We start from the raw sequence: 7,589 nt of genomic DNA, 5'->3' as shown, positions 1-7,589 counted from the left end.
CGATGGGAAGAAGCGGAGGAAGCGCGGGCGGCCGGCCGCAGTCGGGGGCCCCTCTAGGTGGGACTACGATGGGTGGGGGGCCCGGGGTCGGAGATGCAGCCAAGATATTTGCCGGAGAAAAACCTTAAAGGCTGGAAATGTAGGCATCCGGGGCACTGACGCGCTCTCTCCGGATCTCCTCACTCATTGGCTGCGGGTATCTCGCACAGCGAACGGACCGCCTTGTCGTCTCGGTCCCCGTAGGCCGTCATCGTGCTTCCTTTGGAGACTGTAATTACTCCTAAAAGCTTGGTCGATATGTTTGTTTGCTCCTTAGCTGCCTGAGAGTAAGTGTAGAGTCGTACAGTATTTCCGAATCCTCTTCCCTGGAACGTGGTTGCTTAATAAATGATGAGGGGGATGGTGGACGAATCTCCTCCCTCTGTGTCTCCCCTGGCCTGATCTCAGAAGCACTGAAGAAGTGTAGGCATCGGGAGCAGTTTTGATAACGAAGTAATTGAGGTCAAATCACATTGAAAATACAAAGCACTTGAAAATTAGAATATCAAGGGAATTGTTGCTCAGTTACAGCTCTAAAATGGTCACTATTGCTCTAAGACGCTGGGGTAATTGTTATTATTTCGTGTTAGCTTCCATTTAATCAGTTTGCGATGCTGAATTCTCCAATCTTGGATCATCTGGTAAGATTTTTATCAAGAGCATCTTAAAAAGTGTAGTGATACATTAATGGGCACACGCAAACAACCCTAGTTCCAACTTGTATGTTTACCAGACTTGGTGTATTTGAAATAAAAGCAAATGCTTCTTGATAACAGGTATACTGAACAAACAAAATGTAATATCAGTATTTGTTAAGTAGAAGTAAAAAGCTATACAATATTTCTAACGATCCCAAGTCTGTTAATGAGACATGAGTTCAGTCCTCCCACCCCAATAAAGAAGACTTTTCTTTTTCTATATTCCGTTCCTCGATACCTAGAAGTATTAAATTTCTATGTAGTCATTCTAACATAGAAATATACAATGTTGTATTCTCCTTTATTTTACCTAAGGAGAATTTTTCTGTTTTGTTTCATAATCACATTATGAATGATGAGGTAGATTTCTGATGAATAAATGCACTATAATCATTCTTCATTTAATCTCACCAACTTTATTATACAGTAAGCTTCAGTGATAAACTTATTGTATGTTGTTTTTCTTATTTTAGATTTTTGAGAAGTAGCAGTAAGGTGTATGAACTGAAAAAACAAAACAAAACAAAACCCCACAACATAAGAGCTGTAAGTTGAGTTTTATTCTGGGTATTATAGAGGACTCACGCCCAGAGCAGCTCTGAGGAACTGCTCTGAAGAAGTAGGGGAGGAGCCAGTGTGTGTGTGTGTGTGTGTCTGTGTGTGTGTGTATGATTTTGGATAGGGAATACATGCAGTCAAGCACACATCTCAATAAAAGGTTATTGCTAGCCAGGAGGAACAAGTATCTCAGTTAATGATTTTAGTGCCTTTTTTTTTTTTTTTTCCCCATGTAAGGGAAGATGCAAGATTTTGGTTTCATTAAAATTCTTCCTGAGATATCTAACTATCTAGAGGGCCTATTTTGCCAAAGCACAGAGTGCCTCATCCTGTTCTTCCTCCTTAATTCCTTTCAGGGTGTACTGCTGGTCAGTGGCTACAGTGGCTAATGACTTGATCCTTGTAGAAGTGGATGGTGTGCAACATTCTTTGTTTTGCAAGGGCTTAAGCCTTTTAAAATAATTTTAGGACTTTAAAGGTATATACTGTCAATTGTTTCCAAAAAAGTGGTATTAATTTGCTTTTTCACCAGCCATGGATGTGAGGAGGAGCCATGAAGAGGTTTAAAAAGTTGGTTGTGGCCAAATCCACTTTGAGTATCCTAGCATTATCATTACATTGCACTGTTTATCAGTAAGCTAACTCATCTAAATGGCTTTAATGTTTATTGTCAGTGTTTTTCAACTATAGCATTTTACAATCAGAAAATAATAAATGCTTATAATAGATAATTTGAAAATATAGAAATGTACGAAAAACTAATCAACAATAATTCTACTTCTCAGCAATAAGTATTGAGATCACTAAAGTAACTGATAAAATTATTTCCAGTGGTTCCCCCCTCCCCCCAGGCAAGTATTGGTATGAATGTTAAAAAAAAAAAAAAAACAGAACTGGAGTCATAGTGTATATGGAAGTTTATGTTCCTCTTTTGGGTATTTTAATAAACTACACAATTAAATTATTCTTAGTAAGAAAAGAAAGTATAGAGACAGTGCATTCCACTTCACCGCCAACACTTCATGTCCATTCCCACACTCCAGTGCTGACTACCAGGAACTGTTCAAGAAACTTTGTGGTGGTAACACCCGTAATTTATATAGCCTTTAAATCCAGCTCCCACCTCCCTACCCCCCAACACACACGAACTATTACATAGTATCTTGAGATTTTTCCCATGCTATGAGAGCAGTGCTGTAGAATAGCTAAAAGTGGAAAGTGGACCTTTGGAGTCAGACTGGGATTCAAATCTTAGCTCTGCAATATAGTGCCTAAAAGACTTTAATCATTTCAGGAAATCTGTCTAGACTTCAATTTTCTCTTCTGTCAAATGTAAATCATAATAATTCTTTAGAGATCATGTAAATGTTGCTAGTGTTAAAAGCATGGAAATCAATTGAAGTGTGGAAATCACTTGTAAAGCTCTTTAGTGCATTGCCTTGTGCATGGTAGGTGCTCAATAAATGAAAACTATTTTTACTTTGAAATGTTCTGCAGAAATCGTATGACCGAATGATATCCAATCCTATTGCCACAAATACCAGTATTTTCTTAGATGACATAGGCATTCTTTGTTGTTGCACATAGATGTGGCTTCCGATATTTTTCTTTTGTAAATAATAATATGATTGACATCCTTATATACAAATATTTGTATCTCCTTTTTTCTCAACTTAGATCCTTGAAAGTGGAATTTCTAGGTAAAATAATATGGACATATTTAAGATGAAATATACACCTATGCTACTTTCCAGATATATTATACAAATTTACACTCCCAACAGCAATAGATGAAAGTCCTAGGTTCACAGCATCCTTCCAGCCTTAAATACTATAACTTCTAATAATTCTGCTTTCTTTGTGTTTTGTGAATTCACTCCTCATATCCTTTGCTCATTTATCTTTTGGAGAACTAAAGATTTTTATTTTGGTTTTGAAGAGATTTTTATAATTTTAAAATATTAAAATAGACATTTTTGAAATATTTATTTCATAGTTGACCTTTATTATTTATCATTTTTTGATAGTAGAGCAATATTTAATTTTTATGCAGTCAGATTTATGCATATTTTCCTTTGTGTTTTTTTTTTCCCCAGTGCTTTTATACTTAGGACCGTTGAGTCAGCTACTCCTGTAATACTGTGTATGCACACACATGTATACCTACTCTGGTTTATTTCTGGGCTTTCTATTCAATTCTATTAAATTATCATCTGCTCTGTTTCACTTATTATTTCACCTGTTTTCCTTAATTTTATTTGTTCTTTTTTCTTTTTTTAAGGTTAAAAGCCTTAATTTCTTTTTTTCCCCTTGTTCACAGATGAAATAATTTAAGGCTATAAATTTGCCCTTGCATACTTTAGCTCCATTTCATAAATTATGTAGTCTTATCATTCTGCTATTTTACTAAATAGCCTAAAGTTGTGGTTATATATCTATTTTCATATCACATATCACAAGAATCTGAGGACTAGATATTTAAGTATTTGAAATTTGCAGTGGTAACATAGCTTTTAAATATTATACACATTCTATACAAAAGATTAGATGGTAACAATATGAATACCAGTTTTTTTGGAGCACAACATCATGGCACAAACTGTTCTTATCAGATTAAGAAATTTATGAAGCAGAAATGTTCTTGGGCTTAGTTATGGTGCATGTACAATTTTATTTACTTAAGCTGTGATGGTGTACGAATTACATTAGAAATCTGATTGTCAGAATTTACAAATATTTTTACATGGAATAACAACTGAATTCTTTTTTGTGGTGAAGCCTATGTTGAATCAAAAAGAAAAGAAAAGAAAAAAGACCTAATCATAGCAGTACCTGTTTTTCTTTTTGCTTCCCTGCGTCAGTCACATTTTTAGAAATGTCCTGAATTTATTTCACTACTTTGTAAACCAGTATAAATCCCCTACAATAGTGTTGCATATTTTGTAAGTGATTCTTCCAAAATTTGGTTAGTTTTTTCCAAAATAAGCTGAACATCTTTAACAGAAATATTTTATAAATTTGGATTACCAGAAACCCTTTAGCTTTTAAAGTCCTTTGAAAGTTGCAGTTTAAAAAAACAAAGATTACAAACAAGAATACATTGAAATTTATCCCTACAAAACAAAGGAAGAAATAAAATATAAGTAATCAGAGAAACTAGAAATGATAATTTTGTATATTAAAAAACATAGGTTTATGTTTATACTCTTTAGCATGTGTGAGCTTTTTGAAGAATACAACTTTCCATCGTGTTACCCATATTTGAATTTCCATGTAGGCTGCAATCCTGATGGAAATAATTTATTAAATTCTAATATCAAAATTGGAAAGTACTTTTTCTTATAATAAATTCTTATTTGTTTTTACTTTTTAAATTCCCACCTAAGAGGGTGTCCTTATTAGTTTCAACAGCATCATGAAATGAGAGGTGAGAATCGTACACATTTCGTGCCCCACCTCACATTCTCTTGGCCCATCATTTTACTCTACTCATTGTGGATGTAACCTAATGTCTCCTTTCAAGTGAATCACATACTTTTCATTCTCTATTCCCAGATTTCTCTGGTGCCAGTATGTATTATAAAATGTCCAAGAGAATCCAGTCATCCCTTCTGATGCTTACCAAACCTGAAAGTGGTAGGAATAAACATCTAATGGTGCAGCCCTGACCAAGTGTTGGATGGGGACTAGTGGGTAAGTGCGCCTGAGTCTGTGTCTCAAGTGGACAATTCTGCAATGTATCCTACGAGGCTTCTTAGAGGGATTGAGCCCAACTATTTACCGCAGTAATCATACAGCTCAATAAGATATCCTAGGATTCAATTTTCTTTCTCTCCTTCTCTTTGCAGTTTCCCACTCCTCCTCTTTGGGGTGACTTCCTAAAATAGACTGTCTGTTAATAAGCTTTTGTCTCCAGCTCTGCTTTTGGAGAGGACCCATGCTGAAACAAATTGAAATATGTTGAATATGTGTGCATTCTCACTGAATATCTTTTTTTTTAAATTAAACCTTCAAAAAATGAAATTCATCATATCTCAGAATTTTATGGACTACATGCTCTATTAATAGAAAAAGAAAAGACAATTTTACAGGCTGTAAGTTTGAAGATGTTGTCAATTAGGAAGGATGATTTCCTTGTGCAATAATTGCTGGCATTTCCATCAAATTACATTTTTACATTACATCGTCTAAAATGCAAGCCTTTCTAAACAATTTCAATTTTCATTAAACTTTGACACTTTAGATGATGCATGTGAGCACTAAGTGACTTATTTTGCTCAGATTTGAATAAACTAATCAAAATTTTAAAATTTGTTGCTAAGTCATTTATTTGTAGCCCGCTTTTATATCATCTTATAAATACAGAAATAATCACGAAGACTTACAGTTTCTAAGTTCCAAAATTTTATATGCATGGTCCTAATATTGGAGTATTCTAGACTACATTTTTTTCCAAGAAGAAAGCCCATTTTAGAGATAGTTTCTTTTATATCTTCCTTGCTTCAAAATTAAAAACTTTTATGCAGTTTGTTATAGTGTATAACAAAGATGTTTTCAAAGAACATCAAGACAAACAAATCCACTTTATATATCTAACTAAAATGTAAAATATTTGAAAGCAGAGCTTTTTGTCTGTTTATCCACTACCATATCCTGAATGCTTAGAACAATGATGGACACAAGATATGCACTCAGTATATATATATTTTTTTCTTTTTTTTTGAATTTTGTTTTATTTATTTTTTTATACAACAGGTTCTTATTAGTTATCCATTTTATACACATCAGTGTATACATGTCAATCCCAATCTCCCAGTTCATCACACCACCACCACCACCCCCCAGCCGCTTTCCCCCCTTGGTGTCCATACGTTTGTTCTCTACATCTGTGTCGCAATTTCTGCCCTGCAAACCAGTTCACGTGTACCATTTTTCTAGGTTCCACATGTATGCGTTAATATACGATATTTGTTTTTCTTTTTCTGACATACTTCACTCTGTATGACAGTCTCTAGATTCATCCACGTCTCTACAAATGACCCAATTTTGTTCCTTTTTATGGCTGGCACTCAGTATATATCTATTAAATAACTTGAATGAATGAACTCATATGTGCTCTGTAGAAAGGAGCTAAAAGGTGGTAAATTCATAATTAATTTGTAGCTGATGTTTTTCTTTAGCTTGTAGAATTTGGAGCAAAATTGAACAAATTTAAATATAGAAATTAATTTAGAGATATTTATATTACAATTAACAAAACAAAATTAGACTCCAGAAAAGATATAGATTAAAAAGTCCATGTAAATTGAAAAGTCAGTTTGCATGAAGGCAGAAGAAGGAATACTTTTAAATGTTAAAGGTTAAGTTGAAATTTATTATTTTTTAAAAGACAAAGTAACTTTTAAAAAAACCAAGTTGAAATTTATTATTATTTTTAAAGACTAACTATGGGTAATTTCAGGTTCAATAAGTCTTGCAAAGCTTAAACATTGTTATAAAGTATAAATTTTGTTCCACAAGGTGGCAGCAAAGATTTATTTTAGAATAATTAGACACCCTCCGTCATCATACCAAATGATGTACATCTTTAAAAGCTATAATGTATAAGGAACGTGGGGCATATTTTTTCTTATTCCTTGGAGGTACCACTTCATCACGAAGGTTCTCTCATTGGTGGCTAGAGTATCTGTGATTCCTTATACTTGCCTCCTCTCTTTTAAATGCTCTACCTCCATTTCACTTTTCATATACTTCCAGATTAACCTTAAATTACAAATCTGAACATGTCACTCATTAACTAAAAAAAAAAAAAATTCAATAATTCCCTAAACCATGCAAAATAAAGAATAATGCTTTTAGTTTATTCAGTCAATCAACTCAGTAACTATATTCTATTTACAAAGCACTATGATAGGCCCTAGGAAAAGAAACAAGATAATGCAGGAGCTTTCCAGTCTGGGAATTACAAATATGTAAAGATATAGGAAATTGGTTCAAGATGGTGGAGTAGAAGGATGTGTGATCACTCCCTCTTGCGACAGCACCATAATCACAACTAACTGCTGAACAACCATCAACAGGAAGACACTGGAACTCACCAAAAAAATACTCCACATCCAAAGACAAAGGAGAAGCCAAAATGAGATGGTAGGAGGGGCTCAATCACAAAAAAATCAAATCCCATAACTGCTGGGTGGGTGACTCAAAAACTGGAGAACAATTATACCACAGAAGTCCACCCACTGGAGTGAAGGTTCTGAGCCCCATGTCAGGCTTCCCAACCTGCAGGTCTGG

The 7,589-nt window shown here is 34.4% G+C and overlaps 1 long non-coding RNA gene across 1 annotated transcript; it reads left to right on the top strand.

The window, feature by feature from the left end:
* Positions 1 to 100: 100 nt before the first annotated feature.
* Positions 101 to 5,575, top strand: LOC118900216. Its single transcript, XR_005021061.1, has 5 exons — positions 101 to 326; positions 1,211 to 1,283; positions 1,652 to 1,773; positions 4,851 to 4,988; positions 5,144 to 5,575. It is a non-coding gene; the product is annotated as an uncharacterized LOC118900216 (long non-coding RNA).
* The last annotated feature ends 2,014 nt before the right edge of the window (positions 5,576 to 7,589 follow it).

Source organism: Balaenoptera musculus, chromosome 8 (genome assembly GCF_009873245.2).
Source record: "Balaenoptera musculus isolate JJ_BM4_2016_0621 chromosome 8, mBalMus1.pri.v3, whole genome shotgun sequence".
NCBI lineage: Eukaryota > Metazoa > Chordata > Mammalia > Artiodactyla > Balaenopteridae > Balaenoptera > Balaenoptera musculus.
This window is presented reverse-complemented; position numbering and strand designations above follow the sequence as displayed.